This window comes from Symphalangus syndactylus, chromosome 14 (assembly GCF_028878055.3).
Source record: "Symphalangus syndactylus isolate Jambi chromosome 14, NHGRI_mSymSyn1-v2.1_pri, whole genome shotgun sequence".
NCBI lineage: Eukaryota > Metazoa > Chordata > Mammalia > Primates > Hylobatidae > Symphalangus > Symphalangus syndactylus.
Genome location: NC_072436.2, coordinates 110215126 through 110241529, shown reverse-complemented (window position 1 = coordinate 110241529; position 26404 = coordinate 110215126). Strand labels below are relative to the sequence as shown.

At 47.3% G+C, this 26404-nt stretch overlaps 1 protein-coding gene and 1 non-coding gene across 8 annotated transcripts in view; one reads left to right on the top strand and one right to left on the bottom strand.

The window, feature by feature from the left end:
* The window catches only part of ABAT (4-aminobutyrate aminotransferase), a 103451-nt gene that overhangs the window by 5941 nt on the left and 71106 nt on the right, over positions 1–26404 (top strand). The window lies entirely within an intron of this gene.
* LOC129463300 (U7 small nuclear RNA) lies at positions 24273–24334 on the bottom strand. The gene has a single exon (XR_008651096.1). It is a non-coding gene; the product is annotated as a U7 small nuclear RNA (small nuclear RNA).

The window sequence follows — 26404 nt, the reverse complement described above, 5'->3', positions numbered from 1 at the left end:
CTCCTGGGTTCAGGCAATTCTGACTCAGCCTCCCAAGTAGCTGGGATTACACGCATGGGCCACCACCACACCTGGCTAATTTTTTTGTATTTTTAGTAGAGACAGGGTTTCACCATGTTTGCCAGGCTGGTGTTGAACTACTGACGTCAAGTGATCCACCTGCCTCGGCCTCCCAAAGTGCTGGGATTACAGGCATGAGCCGCTGCGCCCAACCTCCATTTTTTGATTATTATTATTGGGGTCACTGTGGCAGGTGTGAAGCAGTACCACATTGTGGTTTTGATTTGCGTTTCCCTAATGACTGATGGCATTGAGCATCTTATGTGTTTGCTGGTTATTGGTATATTATCTTTAGGGAAATGTCTACTCAAGTTCTTTGCCCATTTTTGAATTGAGTTGTCTTTTTGTCTTTTTGTTCTTGAGCTGTAAGGGTTCTTCTTTTTTCTTTTTTTTTTGAGACAGAGTCTCACCCTGTCACCCAAGCTGGAGTGCAGTGGCATGATCATAGCTTACTGCAGCCTTGACTTCCCAAGCTCAAACGATCCTTCTGCCTCAGTCTTCCAAGAAGCTGGGACAACAGGTGCCACCAAACCTGGCTAATTTTTTAAAAAGCATTTTTTTGTTGTTGTTGAGATGAAGTCTCCCTATGTAGCCCAGGCTTGTTTTGAACTCCTAGGATCAAGCGATTCTCCCACCTCAGCCTCCCAAACTGCTGGGATTACAAGTGTGAACCGCCTCGCCTGGCCCAGAGTTCTTTATATAAATAAATGTTTCTTCGTGTCACTATTTCTTCATCCACTTAAATATTTGCTCAGCTTCTGTAGGTCACACACTGTCTTGTGATCCTGGGAATATCACCAGTTCCTGCCTATCAGGAACTCACAGTCTACTGCAAAGTTTCGTAGCCTCTACACTTTTTTTTTTTTTTTGAGAGGGAGTCTTGCTGTGTTGCCCAGGCTGGAGCGCAGTGTCATGATCATGTTTACCCGGAACCTATGAATAGGACCTAATTTGGAAATAGAACCTTTGCAGAAATAGTTAGGTTAAAATGAGGTCTTCCTGCATTAGAGTGGCCCCTAATCCAATGACTGGTATCCTTTTTTTTTTTTTTTTGAGATGGAGTCTCGCTCTGTTGCCCAGGCTGGAGTGCGCTGGTGCGATATCAGGTCACTGCAACTTCTGCCTCCCAGGTTCAAGCGATTCTCCTGTCTCAGCCTCCTGAGTAGCTGGGACTACAGGTACCCAGCACCACACCCGGCTAATTTTTGTATTTTTAGTAGAGACAGGGTTTCACCATGTTGGCCTGGCTGGTCTTGAACTTGTGACCTCAGGTGATCCACCCGCCTCGGCCTCCCAAAGTGCTGGGATTACAGGCACGAGCCACTGCTCCTGGCCCACCTCTATACTACTGACGTGGAAGCAAGGCTGTCCTGTGCCGGATGTTTAGCAGCATTCTTGGCCTCCACCCACGAGATGCTGGCAACATACCTTCCTCCAAGTTGTGACAGCCGGAAATGTCTCCAGGCATTACGAAGTGTCCCCTGGGGAACCAGATTGCCTGTGGTTGAGAATCACTGGTTAGAGGCTAAGACAGCCGTGTGTATCTACAATCTCAATCAGATTGCTTGTGCCTAACAGGATACACACACACACACACACACACACACACACACAGGAGGCATTCAGGATGTATTTGTTGGATGTTGTATGGCTGGGGGTGTGGATGGATGCATGGATGGACAGACACAACCGCTTTGTTGGTTGGCTAGATTGATGGATGCATGTGTGAATGAGTGGATGAATAAATGAATCCAATTTACAAATTCTACTGTGGGAAAACAGAACGCTGTTCTTCCAGCCAGAGTAGCCTACCCCTTTATCTCTGTCTAGCACAGCGTTTTTCAAACTTTAGCATCAGAATCCCCTCAAGAGCTTGTTAAAACACAGATTGATGCCCCTGCCCACCAGAATTATGATTTAGTAGAATCACCGGTGGGCAGAATGCTCCCACCTCTATTTCCGTGTTCTCTAGGAATCCTGGACCAGCCCCCGACCCCTGCCAACCTTGTCCTTGTCCAGGGGTCCCGTAATCTTCACTGCCAGCATCTCCCATTTAGGTGCTAACGTCTATTATCTTGGATATCGGCAACTTGCCAGCAGTCTGTCCCTGGGCTGCACTGAGAATTCCTTCAAAGGTGGGACCCACTGTATTCTAGTACCTTACTACTGAAAGTGTGGTCCAGCGGCCAGCAGCATTGCATCATCTAGGAGCTAGCTAGAAATGCAGAATCTTGGGCCCCACCCAAAACTGCAGAATGTGAATCTGCATTTTAACGATATCCCTCGGGGTGATTTGTGTGCCCTTGTAAGTTTGAGAAGGCTATTTTAGACAGACCTGTAACCCCCACACTCAGTGCTAAGCTGGGGATAGCTTTGCTGATAAGTTACACTGACAGCGTCTGTTAACATGTGATTGGTGCCTGAGTTGAAGCATCTTTCAGGCATTCCTGGCCATTTGTATCTTGGCCTGACGTTATCTCTTGAAATGTCTACACTGGCCTCGCTTTACCCGTGGGAAAACAGAAGCCCAGAGGAGCAGTGCCTTGCCCAAGGTCACACGATGACCGTGAAAGCAGAGTGCAGATCACCCTCCACTCCTTAAAGGGAATGGGATCAAGAGGATTGAAATGCTGTATCCACTGGGCAGGGTGGCACATGCCTGTAGTCCCAGCTACTCGGGAGGCTGAGGCAAGAGGATTGCTTGAACCCAGGAGTTCTGAGCCGTAGTGTACTGTGCCAATCAGGTGTCTGCATTAGTTCGGCATTGATATGGTGACCTCCTGGGAGTGGAGGACCGCCAGGTTGCCTAAGAAGGGGTGAACCAGCCCAGGTCAGAAACAGAGCAGGTCAAAACTCCTATGCTGATCGGTAGTGGAATTATGCCTGTAAATAGCTGCTGCACGCCACCCTGGGCAACATAGCGAGACCCTGTTTCTAAAAAAAAAGAGAGAGAGAAAAGAACTGAAATGCTGCAATAATGAAAATATGGGGTGGAGGGGGAGCATTCTGAAGCTACTTAGGTCTGTCCTCTGAAAGTGGAGAAAGGAGAGATGACTTAAAGGTGATGCAAGAACAAGAACTTAAGTTGTATTCTTTTGTTCATCCAACCAGTGTTTATTGGGTACTTACTAGACTCCAGCCATGGTTGTCTGGTATCTATAGTATTGAACAAGGAAAGCCAGGCCTCCCTTTTGGTGGCTTATCTGGAGTGGACAGATGTAGCCATCTGGCATTCATTCATTTGTCAATGAATGTGTTCATTTATTGCATGATTTCCATGTGCTGTGTACAGTAGTGGGGGGTGTGTGTGTCTATGTGTCTGTGTGTGTGAGAGAGACAGAGAGATTGAGAGATGGAGGGAGAGACAAAGACTCAGCTGCTACACCAGCGCCTCTTGTAGACTAGCCATGCGGAAACAGGCCCCAAAACAAGGACCACACAGCTGAAGGTGTGTGGGAGTGAATACAGGTTCAAGCTCAAAGTAGAAAGAGGTTACCACTCCCTGTTCCTGGGGATTCTGGGGAAGAAATTTCAGGAGGAAAAGGCAGAAAAGAAGAGAAAGAGACTCTGTGCAGGGAGAGCATCATGAACAGGGCCAGAGAGTTCATAGGAAGCCGTTCCAAGAAAATCGCAGGGGAAAAAAGAAGGATAGACCAGGCACGGTGGCTCACACCTGCAATCCCAGCGCTTTGGGAGGCCGAGGCGGGTGGATCACTTGAACCCAGGAGTTCAAGACCAGCCTGGCCAACATGGCCAAACCCCGCCTCTACAAAAAATGCTAAAATTAGCCAGGCGTGGTGATGCATGCTTGTAGTCCCAGCTACTCAGGAAGCTGAGGCAGGAGGATTACTTGAGCCCAGGAGTTTGAGACCAGCCTGGGCAACATAGCAAGACCCCTCAAGACCCCTTCTCCACAAAAAAATTTAAAAATTAGCCAGGTGTGCTGACGTGCATCTGTAGTCCCAGCTACTCAGGAGTCTGAGGCAGGAGGGTCACTTGAGTCAAGGAGGCCAAGACTGCATTGAGCCATAATCATGCCCCTGCACTGCAGCCTGGGCAACGAGCGAGATCCTGTCTCAAAAAAAAAAAAAAAAGATGGAAGGTAAAATCATGAATCTCATACAGATACAAAAACAAACACTCAACGATTTTATGAGGCTCATTCAATGAGGGAACCAGGCAGACATTACAACCAGTTCAAAGGAAAAGTCATATAAAGCACAAATACGTAAAGAGTAAAGGGGTGTCTAAATAGATTCGAAACAGAGGCAAACATGGTTGGACAAGGCAGAATTTGCTTGTCTGTCAGTTTTCTACAACTTACAAAGGAGTCAGCAAAATAGTTTGAAAATAATGAACAAGGCCAGGCACGGCGGCTCATGCCTGCAATCCTAGCACTTTGGGAGGCCAAGGTGGACAGATTGCTTGAGCTCGGGAGTTCAAGACCACCTTGGGCAACATGGTGAAACCCTGTCTCTACCAAAAATACAAAAAATTGGTCAAGCATGGGGGCGCGTGCCTATAGTCCCTACTACTCAGGAGGCTGAGGCACAAGAATTGCTTGAGCCTGGGAAGTGGAGGGTGCAGTGAGCCAAGATCACGCCATTGCACTACAGCTTGAGCAACAGAGACCCTGTCTCAAAATAACAATAATAATGAACAAGTGAACAAGGCTAGAATCAGATAATCCAAAAATTTGCGTTGTAAGTAGGTAGTGCATAACTCTTTTTCTATAAAACCAACATTCGGCCGGGCGTGGTGGCTCACGCCTGTAATCCAGCACTTTGGGAGGCCGAGGCAGGTGGATTGCCTGAGCTCAGGAGTTCACGACCAGCTTGGGCAACACGGTGAAACCGTGTAAAAATACAAAAAAAAAAATTAGCCTGGCGTGGCAGCCTGCGCCGGTAGTCCCAACTACTTGGGAGGCTGAGGCAGGAGAATCGCTTGAACCCGGGAGGTGGAGGTTGCAGTGAGCCAAGATTTCGCCACTGCACTCCAGCCTGGGCAACAGAGCGAAACTCTGTCTCAAAACAAAAACAAAAAAAACAGCAGCAACAACCAAAAAAAAAAAAAAAACCAATCTTCAAGTGATGGAGAGGCATGTGTGGATGAGGAGTGGGAAGTGGTGGCTGTAGGAAGAGTAGATCGTGTCCCACCAGGTGACCCGTGCTCGTGAATTTGGACTTGACTCAGAGACCCATAGGGAACCATGGAAGAGATTTAAGCAAAGCAGTGATGTGATTTTGTTATCACTTGAGAAAAATCTTCCTGGAAGCTGAATGGAGAGTAGACAGACACCTTCTCCCACTAGCCTTTGAGCTCAGGTTTCATTAGGGAAACAGCCAATCCCAGGGGCAGATTGCTGACCTTCCTGCAAAAGGTTTTAGAACCTGGAAGCTCCCTCAGGGCAAGGTTGGCCGAACACCAGCCAAAAAGCAAGGCACCACCCCGGCAGGACAGGGCTGTTTTGTGCATGGGAACAAAGCCTGCCTCCTCTCTCTGCCCAGAGCTGTAAATAGCACTCTGCTGGCTTCGCAGGCTGAGCGCCGGTCTGGGGACAGGCTGGAAATGCACACACACCAAGGCGCATTTGTGCAAATGAATGCCTGCATGCAGATTTGCATGCCTGGCTTCCTGCCCGAGCCCTAAGTGTCCAGTCCTGCAAGGGGCTGGAAGCAGGGTTCAAAAAAGAGCCACACACAGAAAAGTGTGGCCATTCTGACCTGGGCACAGGTTCCGGGAGGGATTCAGAGGCAGGCTGGCAGGGTGAGTGGGAGAAGACATGCAGAGAGCCCTGGACAGAGTTTTGGCTCCAGCTTTACCCATGACAATGACAATGACCCGTGAGTAGTGGCCACTCACATTGGCTGTGTATTTGTGTGTACTTGCTCACCTTGTCGCTCATAACAGCCCTATGAGGAAAGGCTGATCAGATTTCAGAGACAGGAAATGGAAGCTCAGAGAGGATGACTGACTCGCCCAGGGTCTCCTACTGAAAGAGCGCTGCTAGTGAGAAACCGAGGCTTGAAGACGCTGGAGCCCTGGTGTCTAGGACTGACCCACATGGACACCTCTGCATATGCCCACTGCTGTCTCTGACCTCAGTTTACTCATCCGTCAATGGGTGCAATAATGTCTCTGCACCTAATGATCACAGCAGAGTTTGGGAAGATGAACTGCCACTGCAAATGAGAAAGGCTTGAAAAGTCGTAAATGCTGAATATGAACTGGTGGTATGTGGAGAAAGTCTGAAAGTGCTTTCCTTACCCCCAGAGATGGTGTGGAGTGCAAGGCCAAACTTCTTTGTACTCAGGGGCTTTGGAAGTGCAGAGTGGCCTTGGATGGGTGGAGTGAAGGCATGCTGAAGCTTGCTGAACCACTCCCGGACCATACATAGGTGAGCCAGGTTGGGTCTAGTCTGTTTTTTTCCCTTGAGAGGAAGAGATGGTGGGTGCATTGCGGAGAGAGTGGGAAACAGTGACCCTGAGGTGGGGACGCACATCTGGATACAAAGTGTTTGCCAAGAGCACTTGGCCACCTGCCCTCCCACGGAGCAGGTGCTAGTCTTGGGTCCCACTTTTCCGGGTTCTTCAGAAGCTGAGCTCGGGTCTGTAATCCCAGCACTTTGGGAGGCTGAGGCGGGCGAATCACGAGGTCAGGAGATGGAGACCATCCTGGTCAACATGGTGAAACCCCGTCTCTACTACAGATACAAAAAAAATTAGCTGAGTGTTGTGGCGCATGCCTGTAATCCCAGCTACGCGGGAGGCTGAGGCAGAAGAATAGCTTGAACCAGGGAATCGGAGGTTGTAGTGAGCCGAGATCGCGCCACCGCACTCCAGCCTGGTGACAGAGTGAGACTCCGTCTCAAAAAACAAAAAACAAAACAAAAACAGAAGCTGAGCAGCTTGCTGTTTGTTTGGACTGAGCAGTCCTTCCAGCAGCAGCCACCTGCCAACGAATCAGATCATTTGCGGGTGATCCATCCGGTCCCACGCAGGGCATCCCCTGAAAGGCCTGTGGTGGGGCTTGGGCTGAGGCCTGTGTCTTAGACCTGTGAGATCAGGGGAAAGTCCTGAGTCTGGAAAGCAGCTGTGCTGCTGGCTCCCTGAGTACCCAGGAGCCAGTGACTTCTGTCCAGACCTCAGTTTCCTCATCTGTAAAATGGCAACAACAAAACTACCTGTTGAAACATTATATAAATGGTTGTTAAATTGCAAAACTGGATGATAAGAGTTGAATGCTCTTTTTTTTTTTTAAGAGACAGGGGTCTCACTCTGTTGCTCAAGCTGGAGTGCACTGGCACCATCGTGGCTTACTGCAGCCTTGGCCTCTGGGCTCAAGGGATCCTCCTGCCTCAGCCTCCCCAGTAGCTGGAACTATAGGCACATTCCTCACCCTGCTATTTTACTTAATTTTTATTTTTTTTGTAGCGGCAAGGTCTTGCTGTGTTGCCAAGGCTGGTCTCAAACTCCTGGCCTCAAGCAATCCTCCCAAAGTGCTGGGATTGTAGGTGTGAGCCACCGCACCCGGCCAGAAGTTGAATGCTTCCTACCTACAAGACACTGGGTAACACTGAGTACTACTTGAACTATCTCATTTTTAACCTCTCAATAAGGCGGGAAAGGTCCTCTTCCTTTAAGCTTCTTCACCAAGGTCACAGAGGTAGCAAGAACTTGAAACAGGACTTGAACTAGGATCTGCCTGGCTCCAAAACCTAAGTCTTCAAACATGGGGTTATTGGAGGACCTCCCAGGGCCAAGGACTTAGAAGCCCTCCTCCTTCCCTTCCTGTACCTTTATTCCTCAAGTCTGTATAGACTTACTCTGTTATTTTAACAACTTACTTTTTGAATAGGCAATCATGGCACGTGGTAAAACACTCAAACACTGCAACTCAATCTACAGAAAAAAAAGTAAATTTTTCTCCCTCATCCCCATCCTGTGGACCCCTTTGCCTCATTAGAGGCAAATAGTCACCAAGTCCAGGGTCTTACTATGTTGCCCAGGCTAGTCTCAAACTCTTGGCCTCAAGTGATCCTCCCATCTCAGCCTCCTGAAGTGCCGGGATTACAGGCATGAGCCATCAAGCCTGGTCTTCCTTTATGGTTAATGCTTTTTGTGTCCTATTTAAGAAGTCCTGCTGAGCATGGTATCTCACGCCTATAATCCCAACACTTTGGGAGGCCAAGGCAGGTGGATCATGAGGTCAGGAGTTCGAGACCAGCCTGGCCACCATAGTGAAACTCCATCTGTACTAAAAATACACAAAAAAATTAGCCGGTCGTGGTAGCAGGTGCCTGTAGTCCCAGCTACTTGGGAGGCTGAGGCGGGAGAATCACTTGAACCCGGGAGGCGGAGGTTGCAGTGAGCCGAGATTGCACCACTGCACTCCAGCCTGGGTGACAGAGTGAGACCCAGTCTCAAAAAAAAAAAAAAAGTCCAAGGTCATTTGTATTGTTTCTTCTATTATCTTCTGGAAGCTTTCATGTTTTGCCTTTCATATTTATCTCTAGCATCCACCTGGGGTTGATTTTTATGTATTGTCTTAGGTAGAATCATGATTAATTTTTTCCCACATAGATAGTTCATTTGGCCCAGTATCACTGCCTCCGTTGTCAAAAATCAAGTGTCCATATATGCATGTATGTGTTTCTATTCTCTGTTCAGTTCTATTAATCCGTGTGTTTAATCTTTGCCGCCATACCACGTCTTGACTGCTGTAGCCTTAGAATATGATAGCCATTGCCTCGTTGCCCTCTAAAGAGACTGCACCAATCAAGACTTACTAACAATTCGACAAAAATGTTTTGGGCTTCCAATACAGTGCCAGATGGTATCATGATGGGAATTCAAGTTTAATCATATGCACAGCTTCTACCTTAAAGTGTATAGTCTTATAAGTGACAAGACATGAACCAAATAATTACACAAATAGAGGTAACATGTGAATGTGATGGGGTCACAAAGGGGAGCCATGTAGGATTCTGTGCTAAGAGAAAGATTTGATCTGGTGGGAGAGGTTCAGGGAAGTCTTCTGTGAGAAAGTGAGTCATGAACTGATATGAAAAGTGTGAGTAGAAATGAAGGAATCAGAAGCAAGGGAAAAGCATTTTGGGTGGTGGGAACAACATCTGCAAAGACTGAGTAGAAGCCTTCCCAGGACAAACACTAGATCCTCGTGGTGAAACCCAGAGTCAGGAAGGTGGTGTGCACAGAAATTGGAACGGTGATAGGGACCAGACCTCAAGGCCTTTAAACTACATTCAACGGCTGGTTTTTATACCTAGAACAACTATCCTAAGAACAATAACAAGAGTCACCTTGAATATTCCAGATTTAGGGTAGTTCCAAGAGCCTTTTCAGCACAACTAGGGTTGCTTCTTGGCAGGAGAAGAATGTGTATGGCAACCCCTGGAGTGACACATCAGTTTTATTAAGCTTCATCTCCCCAGCTCCTGGCAGTGAATATTTCATTTCTGCTAGCAGTGGAAGCAACAGTTTTACTGTGCGGTCAGCCCAAGTTTTGGCAGCAGCAGCATCTGCCTGGCACCATCTCAGGTCTGGAACTCTTTTCTCCCCAGCCTGGTTAGTGTCTTGCCTGCTACAGTGTCCCTTAAGGTGGACCTGGTGCCAGCCACAGTGCTGTGAACTTGAACTGTTTCTCCTCATTCACCATCATCTCTACTTCTCACCCGTGGAGGCATGATTCTCGCTCTATGGATAAGAACACAGAAGCTTAGAGAGCTTAAGTCACTTGCCTAAGACCACACAGCTTCCAGAGGGCAAATATAAAAGTCTCCAACTCTATAATTTTCTACATTTTTTGTGGTACTTTTTTCCTTTTCAAAATATAGAGTGAGTCATACTCATCAGGAATTTTACCTACAGAATGACAACATTTCTGGGGAGTAGGACAGGATTCTGAGATGTTTCCAATCCGTGCCTTGAGCGGATCCGATGACTTATCCAGATCGAGGACCCTCATCTCATTCTCGGCAGCGCCTTTTAAATTTGGCAGCCGACGTGGGGTTTTGGTTCTTTCTGCACCAAGTGGAGTAATTAAGAAGGTTTTCATCAAGGTAAATATCTGCTGGGTTTCTATAGAATTGTGGGGAGGGAGGTGAATATACACCAGCACTCAAAATCTCATTAAATGGGTCTGCCCCTTGTTCCAGGACAGGAGAGCCAAACATAGCGGACGGGATTGATGTTGTTTTCATGAATGTAGGTGGCCGCTGTGTTCTTTGTGGGTTTTCAAGGTGGGAAGTTGTTGGCAAAGGAACGAGTGAAGAAGCCAGGAGTAATGCTGCTTCGGGAAGGTTTTAGAGCCTGGGGGAAATAATGGAGTTTTAGAGTAAGTATTGGCAGTGCGTTAGGGAAAAAAAAACAAACCTGAAAAATAGAATACAGATTTCAGTTAAGCGCTCCCTTTGTCAAACCACACTTGCCCATATTGGCGCACAGCTTGTTGCCACAGCCACATCTCCTCTGTTTATTGAGTATCTACTTAGTGCTTGGTAATATACTGTGTACTATGAGTACCATCTCCGGGAACCCCACAATAACCCTTTGATGTGATTTCAAACCCATTTTACAGACGAGGGGCTATTACAAAACTGAACCCCTTCACCTGAAGGCTTGCACCTGCCTGTGGTTGATGCATCACCTTGGAGCAGATAAGCTGCAGCTGTTGCTGAAGAGCAGGGTTCTCAGCTGCTGCAACTGTGCTCCCCACGGGACTTTTTTTTTTTTTTCAAGACAGAGTCTTGCTCTGTCGCCTAGGCTGGAGTGCAGTGGCACAATCTTGGCTCACTGCAATCTCTGCGTCCTGGGTTCAAGTGATTCTCCTGCCTCCGCCTCCCGAGTAGCTGGAATTACAGTCGTGCACCACCACACTAGGCTAATTTTTGTATGTTTAGTAGAGACGGGGTTTCGCCGTTTAGCCAGGCGGGTCTCAAACTCCTGATCTCAGGTGATCCTCTGGCGTCAGCCTCCCAAATTGCTGGGATTACAGGTGTGAGCCACTACGCCCCGTGCCAAGGGACTTTTGGCAAGGTCTGGAGATGCTTTTGGTTGTTACAACTGGTGGGGGAAGGAAGAATGCTACTGGCATCTGGTGGGCAGAGGCCAGGGATGCTGCTAACCATTCTAACCCTTCCTTCCGCAACAAAGAATTACCTGGCCCCAAAAGTCAATAGTGCTGAGGTCGCGAAACCCTGAATAAAAGAGCACAACTTTTCTATACCCCTTCCAGTGTTTTCATAGGAAGTTTCTGTTACAAACCACACCTGTTTTCAGTACCTTGTCCCTGGTGACTGGCTCTTATCGGGTTTCTGGGCTTTCCTTTCAGTAGGGTGGCAGGACCTGGGCTCCATGTTAGATTCAGTAAAACATGGGCTGGTCGCCGTGACTCATGTCTGTAATCCCAGAACTTTGGGAGGCCAAGGTGAGAGGATCACTTGAGGCCAGGAGTTAGAGACCAGCCTGGAAAACGTAGTGAGACTTTGTCTCTACAAAAAATAAAAAAAATTAGCCAGGCACGGTGGTTCATGCCTGTGGTCCCAGCTACCTGGGAGACTGAGTTGGGAGGATAAGGGCTAGAAGTCAAGGCTGCAGTGAGCTGTGATCACACCACTGCCCTTCAGCTTGGGCGACAAAGCAAGACCCTATCTCAAAAAAAATACATTATAATTAATAAATAAGTAAATAAAGTCCATAACATGCTTTCGGCAACATGGCCAAGAAGGAGGCAGTTGAGCAGGTGAGGTTCGCCTCTTGGAAGCTGCATTCTAGGACATTTGCAGTACTGCAGACTCATACCTTTTTTGCTAGGGGGATTGAGAGGAAAATCCCCCCAAAAGGGCCTGAAGCTCTTAGCACCTGCCATGTCATATTCTTTTCTTCCTGATAGGAGTGGAGCGTGCTCATAAATTCACACCTTTGCTGCTGAACATGGTATGACAAAGGTCACTGCACTCTGCTGGGCTATCTGCGTTTCTATCTTGAAGGAGCAAGCAAACATGCAAATCTCTTGCCCTTTGTGCGGGGGTTTGGCTACCTGGCTGATGGAAAGAACACTTCCCCTACTACATTTAAGGGGAACTTTGCTTGGCTCAGACCTTTGAAGTATCCAAAGGTACTTTTTTTTTTTTTTTTTTTTGAGATGGATCCTCACTCTGTCACCCAGGCTGGAGTGCAGTGGTGCAATCTCAGCTCACTGCAATCTCCACCTCCCAGGTTCAAGCGATTCTCCTGCCTCAGCCTCCTGAGTAGCTGGGATTACAGGTGCACACCACCACATCTGGCTAATTTTTGCATTTTTAGTAGAGAATGGGGTTTTACCATGTTGGGCAAGCTGTCTCGAACTCCTGACCTCAGGTGATGCACCTGCCTCAGACTCCCAAATTGCTGGGATTACAGGCGTGAGCCACCATGCCCAGCCTCCTTGTGTAACTTTTAACTCCCCAAAAACTTTACTACTAATAGCCTCCTGCTAACCTGAAGCCTACTAGTAACATAAACAGTTAATTACAAGATTAGCCTCTACACATATTTTAGGCATCCATGACATACCTAGCTTTTTCTTAATTTTTTTCAATGTTTCTAGGCTACACCGTTTATCTTTGAGTTTTTCTAATTGTCACAAATCTCCAAAAAAATTCCAGTATATTTATTGAAAAAAATCCACATATTAGTGGACCCATGCATTTCAAATCCATGTTATTGAAGGGAATAGTCTATTTAGGTCTTTTTATTTTTATTTTTTTGAGACAGACTCTGAGTGTCGCTCTGTCACCCAGACTGGAGTGCAGTGGCGCGATCTCAGCTCACTGCAACCTCCGCCTCCCGGGTTCACGTGATCCTCATGCCTCGGCCTCCTGAGGAGCTGGGATTACAGGCATGTGCCATCATACTGGGCTAATTTTGGTATGTTTAGTAGAGACTGGGTTTTGCCATGTTGGCCAGGCTGGTCTTGAACTCCTGACCTCAAGTGATCTGCCCGCCTCAGCTTCCCAAAGTGCTGGGATTACGGGTATAAGACACCATGGCCAGCTTGTTTTTAGGTCTTGAATTTGCTTGGAGGGTTTTATTTTGTTTCACTTTGCCCATTCTTTTAAGTAAATTTTTTGTTTTGAGATTAGTGTAGATTCACACACAGTCATAAGAAATGATACAGAGAGATCCTATGGGTCCTTCCTCCTGTTTTCCCCAATGGCACCATCTTACTAACCCATACAGTACAATATCACAACCAAGGTACTGACATTGATACAGTCCATCCATTTTAATTTTAATTTTTTTATTCTTTATTTTTATTTATTTGTTTATTTTTTGAGACAGAGTCTCGCACTGTCACCCAGGCTGGAGTACAGTGGCATGATCTCCACTCACTGCAAGCTCCGCCTCCAGGGTTCATGCCATTCTCCTGCCTCAGCTTCCCTAGTAGCTGGGACTACAGGCGCCCGCCACCACGCCTGGCTGTTTTTTTTTTTTCTTCAGTAGAGACAGGGTTTCACCATGTTAGCCAGGATGGTCTCGATCTTCTGGCCTTGTGATCCGCCCGCCTCGGCCTTCCAAAGTGCTGGGATTACAGGCGTGAGCCACCGCACCCGGCCCAGTCCATCCATTTTATTCAGATTTCCCCAGCTTTACATGCATTCACCTTGCACGTTTTTTGTTTGTTTGTTTGTTTTGTTTTGTTTTTGAGACAGAGTCTTGCTCTGTCACCCAGACTGGAGTTCAGTGGTGCAATCAACGGCTCACAATAGCCTTGAGCTCCTGGACTTCAGCAATTCTCCCGAGCAGCTGGGACCACAGCCACATGCCACCATGCCTGGCTACCTTTTTTATTTTTTGTAGAGATGGGGTCTCACTATATTTCCCAAGCTGGCCTGGAATTCCTGGGCTCAAGCCATCCTCCCACCTCAACCTCCCAAAGTGCTGGGATTACAGGCATGAGCCACCGCACCTGGGGCCAGCTTTGAAAGATTTTGATTTGAGGTTCGCATTTGCCATTGCCACTTTGCTGAAAAAAGGGGCTCAAATTCCAGTGGAGTGTGGAGTCAGTCGTGATGGGTGCATTCCCAAGGCTGAGACATCCCTGGAGTAACTTTAGATGTCTGTCCTGGGCTGTGTACTGGCAGAGAAGGAAGGCAGGCTGCCACATCCTAACACCTGAGTTCCGGTTTGGGACACACGGAGAACTCTGTGCTCCCGCTTGCACTCTGCCTTCCCCGACTTCCTCCCCATTCCCGACGTTTCACTTGATTGTCAGGCCCAGCTGGCAGCATTCTGCTGGAGCCACTGGGCCAGCAAGCCTGAGAGGTGATGACCCTTTAGTACCTCGGGACACGGGCGTTCACCGTTGTCTGACAAGTGACTGTCCCTGTGAGCTCAGTTCTTTGTTCTGGGTCTCGAGTCTGGAGAGCCCCAGCTTTGTTTGGCGACGTCCTTTGGAAGTAAGAGCAGCATGTGAAAGCTACACGGTTTTGGGAGAAAGTGCTGAGTCTACAAGACACCTCCCCACTGGAGCTGGCACTGTGGGAGAGAGAGGAGAACTCTTCAGAGATTTCTGTTAAAAGACTGGAATGAGAAGCAGATGGTTCATACTGGTTGAGATAAGAGGCCAGCGCCTTGCTGTAGTTTTAATTTTCCGCAGGATCCAAATGATTGTAAAGATTGTGTTTCTCCACCTCTGCAGAATCATCCCTAAGCACTGCATTCATGATTCTGCAGAAAAACTAGGCAGCCAGACAGACCTGGTTCAAATCCCAGCTGCCACTTGCTTGTGGCAAGAATAGGATGAGTTTTGCTCAACCTTATCTCAGCCTCAGCTTCTCAGTCTGCGAACTGGCACTACTCCACTACATCACAAGATGTTTAAGAGCATCAGTGATGTCTGGAAATCAGTTAGCATAGGGTGAGTGTAGATAAAGCCTAATCCACCGCAGGGCCTTTCGGCTTTCTTTGTCTCCGTTTTCTCATCTGCTAAGTGGAAAGAAATTTTCCTTGCATTGGAGTGATGTTTAAGTCTCAAAATGCATAGCACCCGAAGTCAGCAGAGATACAGAGCAGTTTTTAGTGGTAACTGAACAGAGTGGTTTGACTCCAGTACACCAGCTCAATGCCAGTTCTTGGGGCGGAGCAGTTGACCCGTGGGGGTGGACAATTAAACAACGCACAGAACCTTAGAACCTGGGACCATGAGGGATCGCTGAGCTGATTGGTTCTAAACCAAGTCCCTTTGCCTGATGCTTAAAGCCTCTCTCCTGCATCTTACACAAGAAGGCGTCCAGCCTCCAGAGTGGATCCCACTCCAAGGCAAGGAGCTTTCTTAGTTAATGAGCCAAAATCCACTTTCCATTTTGTAACTTATTGAAGATTGTAGCCATAGTACAGGACAGAGCTGGGACTCCAACCCAGGTCTGAGTGCATAGCCCATGACCCTAACACCTGGGCCCCATTGCCTCTGTAATCCAAGGTTCCTACTGTTGCACTCCATTCTGTCCAGGACTCAGCACAGCACTGAGAACCCAGCAGGATTAAAGAAGGGCCAGGGTGACCATGCAGGGGGACCTTGGGGAAGAAGGCTGACCTCTGGTCGGGAGCTCTCAAAAATTTGGGGATCAGGCTGGGTGTGGTGGCTCACTCCTGTAATCCCAACACTTTGGGAGGCTGAGGCGGACAGATCATTGAGGTCAGGAGTTCAAGACCAGCATGGCCAACATGGTGAAACCCCGTCTCTACCAAAAATACAAAAATTGGCTATGTATGGTGCACACCTGTAATCCCAGCTACTCAGGAGGCAGAGGCAGGAGAATCACTTGAAAGGAGGGAGAGGTTGCAGTGAGCCGAGATCGTGGAGCCACTGTACTCCAGCCTGGGTGACACAGCAAGACTCTGTCTCACAAAAAAATAGAGAAGTTTGGTATCAGCAACCTGACTGTGGTCCCTGAGCTCTGGCCAGCCCTTCTTCTGGCCTATAGATGCTGATAGGCCCGTGGGACCAGCACAGGAGTGAATAGGAAGTGTTCCCAGCAGCCGGGTGCCCGGCGGGGCAGATCGGAGAAGGCTGATCTTGGACAGGCCTCTTCAAGCTGACTGTAGGGCATCCACTTCCCCTGTGGAGGAAGCTCCTCAGGTTGAACGATCATTCGTTGATTTTAATTTTTCCTCCTGGAAAACTGGCCTGCCGCTCCCATCCCCAGAGGCATCCATGTCCCAGGGAATTACCAACACTCGACATGTAACTTACATTGCGCATCGACTGTGAAATCAAGGAGAACAAGAGACGAGGAGCTTGTGTGCTGGCAGAGAGACCGATGAATCATGAACGAATGAGAAAGAGACAGACAAGGGTGACAAAAATAAAATGTGTCGATCTGAAAGCAGTGGGACTACTTTAAGTTGGGGTCAAGGAAGGCTGTTCTGAGCAGGTGGTATTTGGGCTGAAGAATGAGACAGTCATTTCGGGCCTGGGGGAAGCTCATTCCCGGCAGGGACACAGCAGATGCATGGCAGGTCCCACGTTGGGAGGACTTGAGGTCATCATTAGAAGGTTGGGTTTTATTCTCTCTGCAATTAGAGATCTTTGGTAGGTTATTAACTAGGGAGTGACATGATGTGTTTCACTTTAAAATAATCCCTATGGCTGCTCTGTGCAAAGTGGATTGAAGAAGACCTCGATGGGATCAGAGAGACCACTTAGGCGGCTGCCACAGTCAATTACAAGTGGAAGTGGCTTGGATTCAGGTGGAGACAGGAAGAGAGGATGACCTGGAAATGCCGGGAACAGTCCAGACATGAGTAATTGCAGTCAGTGCCTGGGTTCAGATCCAAGCCCTGTAATAATGTATGAATTTGAACCTCCCTTTCCTCCTGTGCAAGTTTTTTTTTTTTTTTTTTTTGGAGACGGGGTCTTGCTCTGTCACCCAGGCTGCAGTAGACTGGCGTGATCGCTGCTCACTGCAACCTCCGCCTCCCAAGTTCAAGAGATTCTCCTGCCTCAGCCTCCCGAGTAGCTGGGATTACAGGTACGAGCGACCACACCCGGCTAATTTTTTGTAGTTTTAGTAGACAAGGGGTTTCACCATGTTGGCCAGGCTGGTCGCAAACTCCTGACCTCAGGTGATCCACCTGCCTCAGCCTCCCAAAGTGCTGGGATCACAGGCGTGAGCCACCGCGCCCGGCCTTCTGGCTCTTGTGAATAGTGTCGCAATTGGCAGGGCGTGGTGGGTCATGCCTGTAATCCCAGCACTTGGGAGGCCAAGGTGGGCAGATCACCTGAGCTCAAGAGTTCAAGACCAGCCTGGCTAACACGATGAAACCCCATCTCTACTAAAAAAATACAAAAATTAATCAGGCGTGGTGGCACACACCTGTAATCCCAGCTACTCGAGAGGCTAAGGCACAAGAATCACTCGAACCAAGGAGGTGGAGGTTGAAGTGAGCCAAGATTGCGCCACTGCGCTCCAGCCTGGGCAATAGAGTGAAACTCTGTCTCAAAAAGGAAAAACAAACAAACAAAAAATAAGTAGTGCTGCAACGAACAGCAGCAGATAAGTATCTGTTCGCATCCTTGCTCTCAGTCTTTGGGGTATGTACCTAAGGGTGGAATTGCTGGGTCATATGTTGATTCTGTGTGTAACTTTTTGAGGAACTGCCTGTTTTCCACTCTGTGCCACATAGTTTTGGTTGAAGTAGTTACAGAACCGCCCCAGATTGAATGTGGGGAGAGATAGATGCCACCTCCCAGTGAGGGGCTACTAGGTCACAGAGGGAAGAGATTGGGGAGGGGAGATGCTGTTGTGGCCATCTTTGGAATGTACAAACGGCCACTTGAGTAGTGATTACTTCATTTATTTATTTTTGCAGGGAATTTTTTTTAAAGGGCCTCGGATCACCTAAGGTCAGGAGTTCAAGACCAGTCTGGCCAACATGGTGAAACCCTATCTCTACAAAAATTGGCCAGGCATGATAGCAGGTGCCTGTAATTCCAGCTACTTAGGAGGCTGAGGCAGGAGAATCACTTGAACCCGGGAATCTGGGAATCGGAGGTTGCAGTGAGCGGAGATCATGCCATTGCACTCCAGCCTGGGCGACTGAGTGAGACTCCATCTCAAAAATAATAATAAAATAAAATAAAACAGGGCGTCACCCTGTCACCCAGGCTGGAGTGCAGTGGTGCGATCTCGGCTCACTGCAACCTTGGCCTCCTGGGCTTAAACAACCCTCCCACCCCATCCTCTTGAGTAGCTGGGACTACAGGTGTGCACCACCACACCTGGCTAATATTTTTTGGTATTTTTTGTAGAGACAGGGTTTTGCCACGTTGCCCAGGCTGGTGCAGTGAATATTTCCTCTTCTCTTCTCTTCCCTTCTCTTCTCTTCTCTTCTCTTCTCTTCTCTTCTCTTCTCTTCTCTCTCTTTCTCTCTTTCTCTCTTTCTTTCTTTCGAGACAGAGCCTCGCTCTGTCACCCAGGCTGGAGTGCAGTGGCAGTGAATATTTCTCTTTCTTTTTCTTTCTTTCTTTCCTTCCTTCCTTCCTTCTTCTCTTTCTTTCCTTCTTTCCTCCTTTCTTTCTTTTTTTTTTTTTGAGACAGAGCCTGACTCTGACACCCAGGCTGGAGTGCAGTGGCACGATCACGGCTCACTGCAACCTCGACCTCCTGGGCTCAGGTGATTCTCCCACGTCAGCCTTCCAAGTAGCTGTGACTATAGGCATGTGCCACCTGGCTAATTTGTGTATTTTGTATTTTTTTGTAATTTTTGTAGAGACTGAGTTGTACCATGTTGCCCAGGCTGGTCTCAAACTCCTAGGCTCAAGTGATCCACCCACCTCTGCCTCCCAAAGTGCTGGGATTACAGGTGTGAGCCACCATGCCCAGCCTGCAGTGAATACTTCTTGATGCTTGCCCTGTACACATGCTGTGCTGGGTGTAGGATACAGACATGAGTATTGCACGTGTGGTTTTTACCCTCTCACAGCTTGTGGTTACTTGCAGAACAGCCATTAACTAAAATTGCAAAATTAATTTTGGGGAAAGGGGGCTGGACTTTCCTGATATTCTCTTCCTCCTTTTATCTTTAAGTTGATGAATAACTTAACATAGCAAACTGCACTAAAGTTACATACACGGCTCCGTGAATTTTTACCTGTGAATACAACCATGTAACCAGCACCTAGATCAAGATCTAGACTATCCCCAGCCCCTAGAAAGTTCCCTCATACCCCAGTGGATAACTGCTATTTAACATCTTCACCATAGATTAGCTGTGCCTATTTTAGAACTTTATAAATGGAATCATACCGTAGCTACTCCTTGGTGTCAGGCGTCTCCCTCTGCACTGTTTGTGAAATCCCACAATTAATCCCTTTTTTAAAAAGACATTGACTTGCTGTCACCCAGGCTGGAGTGCTGTGGCTTGATCATAGCTCCCCTGCAGCCTTGAACTCCTGGAATCAAGCAATCTTCCCACTTCAGCTTCCCAAGTTACTGGAACTACAGGTGTGCACCACTACACCTGGCTAATTTTAAAACAATTTTTTTTTTTTTTTTTTAGAGACAGGGTCTCACTATGTCGCTCAGGCTGGTCTTGAGCTCCCCGACTCAAGCAGTCCTCCTGCCTCAGCCTCCCAAAGTGCTGCGATTACAGGCATGAGCCACCATGCTGGCCTTCATTCTTTTTTTTTTTGGCTTTGTTTTGTTTTTTCTCTTTGAGATGGAGTCTCACTCTGTCACTCAGGCTGCAGTTCAGTGCTGCAATCTCGGCTCACTGCAACCTCTGCTACCCAGATTCAAGCAATTATCTTGCCTCAGCCTCCCAAGTAGCTGGGACTACAGGCACGCACCACCACAACTGGCTAATTTTTGTATTTTTAGTAGAGATGGGGTTTCACCCTGTTGGCCAGGCTGGCCTCAAACTAAAGTGATCCACCTGGGCTTCCCAAAGTGCTGAGATTGTAGGCATGAGCCACCGTACCAGTCCTGACCTTAATTCTTTAAGAACAGCAGTATGGACTGTGAAGGAAACATGTTCTGTGCCACAGGAGCATATAGTAGTGAGCTGTCATCAAATCTGGAGTGAATAACGTGAACACTGGGAAGAGAAGCACTCACCCTTACTAAGCATGCACTGTTGGCCAGGCCCTGCCCTTAGAAGGAGAGGGTGGGACCTGCCTGGCCAGAGGCCACAAGCTCTGGAACAGTCCCTGATGGATTGGACCCCACCTCTGCTCTTCACTATCCGATGTGACTGAGCAGGTGACTTCACTTCGCTGTGCCTCAGTTTTTCCTTTTGTATAATTAAAATACTGATGGTTACTGCATTATTCCACAAACGTCAATGATCAATAAACATGCAGCTCTGTAATCAGGGAGCTTGCATTGTTCTGGGGTTGCTGAGGAGATAGAGGTAAAATAGGAGATACCTGTTAAGCAGGAAGAGGGGAGGGAAGGGGAGAGGGAGGGCAGGGGTGCAATTGAAAATCAGACAGCCAAGACCTGAGGAAGACAGGACGGGAGCCCTTGGCTCTCTGTGGAAGAGATTTTTGGGGAGTGGAATGGGCAGGAGCAGGCTCTTGGGTCAGGCTCACCTGGCACGTTCAAGGAACCATGAGGGGGCCAGTGTGGGTGGAGCAGAGCAGGAGGGGGTGGCAGGGAGGGGAGGGACATGGAGGTATAGGTGTAGGGGGGTCCTGCAGGCCTCCTGGAGGCCACTCTGATGGCATTGGCTGTCACTCCGGGATGGGGGTGTATTGGTTCGTTCTCAAACTGCTATAAAGAAATATCTGAGACTGGTTAATTTATAAAGAAAGGAGGTTTCATTGGCTCATGGTTCTGCAGCCTGTACAGGAAGTATAGCAGCTTCTGTTTGTGGGGAGACCTCAGGAAACTTACAATCATGGCAGGAGGTGAAGGGGAAGCAGGCATCTTACATGGCCAGAGCAGGAGGAAGAGAGAGAGCAGAGAGGTGCTGCACTCTTTTTTTTTTTTTTTTTTTTTTTTGGTCTGTTGCCCAGGCTGGAGTGCAATGGCATGATCTTGGCTCACTGCAACCTCCACCTCCTGGGTTCAAGCAATTCTCCTGCCTCAGCCTCCCAAGTAGCTGGGATTACAGGCATGCATCACCACACCCAGCTAATTTTTATATTTTTAGTAGAGACAGGATTTCACCCTGTTGACCAGGCTGGTCTGGAACTACTGACCTCAAGTAATCCTCCCGCTTCTGCCTCCCAAAGTGCTGGGATTATAGGCGGGAGCCACCGCACCTGGCTACACTCTTTTAAACAACCAGATCTCATGAGAACTCTATCACAAGAACAGCACCAAACCGATGGTGCTAAATTATTCATGAGAAGCCCACCGCTATGATCCAGTCCCCTCCCACCAGGCCCCTCCTCCAACATTGGGGATTACGTTTCAACATGAGATTTGGGTGGGGTCATGGATCCAAACCATATCAGAGGGCCATTGGAAGGTTTTCACCAGAGGGAGGACTGGTGTGATCTGACCTAACTTTTGCAAAGGACTGCTTTGGCTCCTATGTCGGTTGCACACAGACAACAGCCAATGACAGGAGCACCTTGAGGGTTAGGACACTGCGGGAACCCTGGGGCTTGGATCACAGGGGAAATGATAGAGGCAGGAAAGTGGGCAGATTCTGGATCTGTTTTCAAGGTGGAGCCGACAGGACTGACGGATGGTCTACATGTGATGCATGAGAGGGTGCCAGGAAGATGCAGTGACTTAGAGAGCCCTGTGCAAGCACCGAGATCCAGGTAGAGTTGATGAACACCTCTCTATTGTCAATGCATTTTTCTTACGGGTACCTTATATGTATACGAAGGGATACTGGCTTTCTAGATACAGTAATGATATAAAAGTTTCCACTTAAATTGCTGCTGTTAAGGGCCAGGTGCAGTGGCTCACACCTGTAATCCCAGCACTTTGGGAGGCCGAGGTGGGTGGATCACGTGAGGTCAGGAGTTCAAGACCAGCCTGGAGTTTCGGCCAACGTGGTGAGACCCCGTCTCTACTAAAAATACAAAAAATTAGCCAGGCGTGGTGGTGTGCGCCTGTAGTCTCAGCTACTTGGGAGGCTGAGGCAGGAGAATAGCTTGAACCTGGAAGACAGAGGTTGCAGTGAGCCAAAATCGTGCCATTGTTTTCCAGCCTGGGTGACAGAGTGAGACTCTGTCTCAAAAAACAAACAAACAAACAAAAAATTACTGCTGTTAAAAAGCAAGATAGTTTCAAGCAAAAGCCTTACAAATGTTGGTAAATAATAGAACATTTAGGTGGATGGCAAATGGCGACTTAGGAAAAGCATACACTTTGTGTATTGCTGACATGTTAGCAGAAAAAGAAGACAGTGTCTGAGGGCAAAAGTGACCCTCTTGGGTCTGTGTCCGTTCTCTAAAAACTGAACTCTGCTTGAAATTGAGTGAAATGGATCATCAGTTTGTTATTGGGAAGATAGGAAAGACCTATAGCTTGAAGGCTTGGAATGCCTACATGAGGGACCAGCAAACTGTTTCGGTAAACGGCCAGACAGTAAATATTTTTGGCATGTGGGCCGTGTGGTTTCTCTGGCCACTATTCAACTCTGCCATTGTAGCGCAAAGCAGCCATGAATGAATGAGTGTAGCTGTGTTTCAATAAAGCTTTATTTAAAAAAGCAGGCCAGTGGCCATAGTTGTGGATCCTTAGCCTACAGTCTGCATCCCAGAGCACAGAGCCTCAAGAACATCCTCTTTCCTGGCCTTCCAGAAATTTGAGACTTCTTAACTCCAAGCTTTCCTTTCTTCCACTATCTTGGGATGAGTTGAGAAGTTTCCCTCTGTGTCAACTGCAAGCGCACTAAACTCCCTGAATGTGCTGACCTACTTTCAACTTTAAGTATTTCCACCTGGGAACTAGAATCCAATTTGACTGGTTCAATGCTAGAAAGCTAATGTCCTTTTTATAGTCTGTTTGGAAGCTCATCTCCTCTTTCCACACCTTCGGAAACCAAACTGAACACAGATCAATTTCCAGGCGCCTCTGGGGCTCTCTGTTAATGCCACGTCAAGTTACTCAATAGTTGTTTTCCTATAATTAAATATCTGGACACATTGGGCTGCCATCCACTGAAGTTACTCTCATGGCCTGGTGAAGTATCTCTGTGCATATTATTTGAGAATGCTAGAGAGGCTTCTTTTCTCCAAACATTTGATAAAATTAATAATACAGTTTATTAATGAAGAATCAGAAACTACACAAAGGCAGAAACAAATGGCCACGCCATAGCCTCATATCCAAAATGCAACGGGGTTAAACAGAAAACACATTTCTTTCCAGCCTTCCTTTATTGCGTAGCAGTTTATGATTTTGGTTTTTTGTGCCTGTAAAAAATTATAGCCAGACTGCATATAAAATTTTATGTTCTTTTTTTCTCTCATTACATGGCTTCAAAAATCACTTCCCTGTCTTTTTACACAGTTTTCAGTAAATGTCATATAATCAAGTTGTTGTACCACAACTTATTTGAGCAATCCTCTACCATTGGTCATTTACATTGTTTTCAACTGAGCAAGCTTCTTTTTTTAAAAAATTTTTCCAAATTTTTTTACAAATGGGATCTCACTATGTTGCCCAGGCTGGTCTCGAACTCCTGGCCTCAAGCAATCCTTCCACCTCGGCCTCCCAAAGTGCTGAGATTATAGGCATGAGACACTGTGCCTGTGGCTCTTTAAATTACACTGCTCTGAACATCTCTAAGCATAGAACTATTCCTTCATGTAATATTGCTTGCATTAGCTAAATTTGTAGAGTTGGGATATTTTTTTTTTTTTGATGGGGTGCTGTATTAGACCATTTTCACACTACTATAAAGATACTACCTGAGACTGGGTAATTTATAAACAAAAGAGCCTTAATTGACTCACAATTCCACATGGCTGGGGGGGCCTCAGGAAATTTACAATCATAGCAGAAAGTGAAGGGGAAGCAGGCACCTTCTTCACAAGGCGGCAGGAGAGAGAGAGAGCACACAGGGAAAACTGCCACTTTAAAACCATCAGATCTCATGAGAACTCACTGTCATGAGAACACTATGGGGGGAATCTGCCCTCATGATCCAGTCACCTCCCACCAGATCCCTCCCTTGACACATGGGGATTACGATTCAAGATGAAATTTGGGTGGGGACACAGAGCCAAACCATATCAGGGGCTTTCCAGTCTTTACTGGAAAGCCTGCTAGACAAATTCTAAAAAAGCTATAACACTGAGTTGGGATTTCTTGAGGTCAAAATATTTAATATCTCTTTATGTTGTTTTCCAAAAGGGCTGGATTCAGATACTCTCCAGCAGTGTCTGTTGGGATAGAGAGAGCCAGGGGTGATGGTCTGGCTTTCAGACCTGAGATCAGACAGGCAGATAGCTGAACTCCCAGGCAGCTGGTTGGTTGGTGGTTGGTTTTTTGCTAGGTTGGTTGTTTTTTTGTTCTGAATCTCATTTCAAAGAGAGCAGATTGACTCCACACCTAACGCACATCCTCAGCTTCACAAAGCAGCTAAGAGGGAAGTCAGGTTTCATAGTCCAAATGATGCTATTGCTTGAGTATAATTGTGCACCAGACATTAGCCCACATTTCTTGGTAGACACTCGGTGCCCTTGGATTATGAATTTGCACAGAGTGGAATTGCAATAATTTGTTTTATAGTTCTGAGCAGGAACTAGAACTAGGCCTTCTTGTACCAACGCTCTGGAATCTCTCAACTTTCCAAGCCTCCAAAGTGTGTTTCTGTGTTTACTTCACTCTCTGGTTAGGTGGTTTCTACAGGAGTCTTTAGAACAAGAGAGAAGACTGACATTTATTACAAGAAGCAACCAACATTAATCACTTGCCCACATCAGTGCATAAAGCGCCATCGCATTCTTTTTGTTGAATGCAGGTTATTCTGCATGATGGATGTACCCAAGTTTATTTTAACCAGTTCCCACGATGGACAATTAGGTTATTTTCAGTTAATATCAATGAGACAAATTCCTTCAAGTAGAATTATGCTAGGGATAAATGGTTTGTGCATTTACAATTTTACAGATTTTGACAAATTGCTCTCCAAGCCATTTGTATGAATTTCCTCTCCTGCCAACAATGTATGAAGTGCCAGTTCCCCTGCATCATGAATATGGCCAAATATTTCATGATAAAAAGTCAGTGTGGAGAAAGCAGAGGAAAGGTGAGATAGCAGCTGGGAGGCCATCAGGAGGTGGGGGCAGCTGTCTAGGTAGGAAATGATGGGTACCTGAACAAGGACAAAGTAAGGAGGGAGAGGGTGGAGCCCAGAGCTACTGTGGAAGTCCAATTCCGTGGCATGGTGGTGAAGGAAGAAAACAGGAAGGAGGAATCAGATTTCTTGAGTTTCTGGCTTGAACAAATGAGTAGGCAGTGGGTCTGTTAATGGAGATGCTCAACATAGGAAAGGAGATAGGTGTAGTGAAGAGAAGATGATGACTGTGAGAACATATTGCACTTGATATGCAGGACATCCTGCTGAACCAGGGAGAGGATTTGGGGATAGTGAATCATTTGTGGAAACCATGAGTGTACATGAGCTCTCTCAGAGATGGGTGGGTGGAAGGATAGATGGATGGATGATGGTTGGATAGATGGATGGATGGATGGATGGACGGATGGATGGGTGGGTGGGTGGGTGGATGGATGGATGGGAAGATGGATGGATGGGTGGATGGATGGGAAGATGGATGGATGGATGGATGGATGGATGGATGGATGGATGGTAAAATGGATGGGTAGGAAGAGAAGATGGATGGAGAGGTGGAGGGAGAGAAGGCTAGATGGATGAATGGACAGACAAAAAACAGAAACCTAGACTTTATTGTCTTTAGACTGAACCATATGAAATTACTATTTTTAGCCAGGTGCGGTGGCTCATGCCTGTAATCCCAGCACTTTGGGAGGCCAAGGGGGAGGGGCAGATCACTTGAGGTCAGTAGTTCGAGACCAGCCTGGCCAACATGGTGAAACACCGTGTCTACTAAAAATACAAAAATTAGCTGGGCGTGGTCGTACCTGTTGTACAGGTTGTACCTGTAATCCCAGCTACTTGGGAGGCTGAGGCAGGAGAATCACTTGAACCCGGGAGGCTGAGGTTGCAGTGAGCCGCAATGGTACCACTGCACTCCAGCCTGGGTGACAGAGCAAGACTCCATCTCATAAAAAAAGTAAAGAAAGAAATTACTATTTTTGTTTTAAAAATTACCAAGTGCTTAATTTTATGCAGGTTGAAATATTTTGGGGGGAAGGATACTGATGTCTACAGTTAACTTTGAA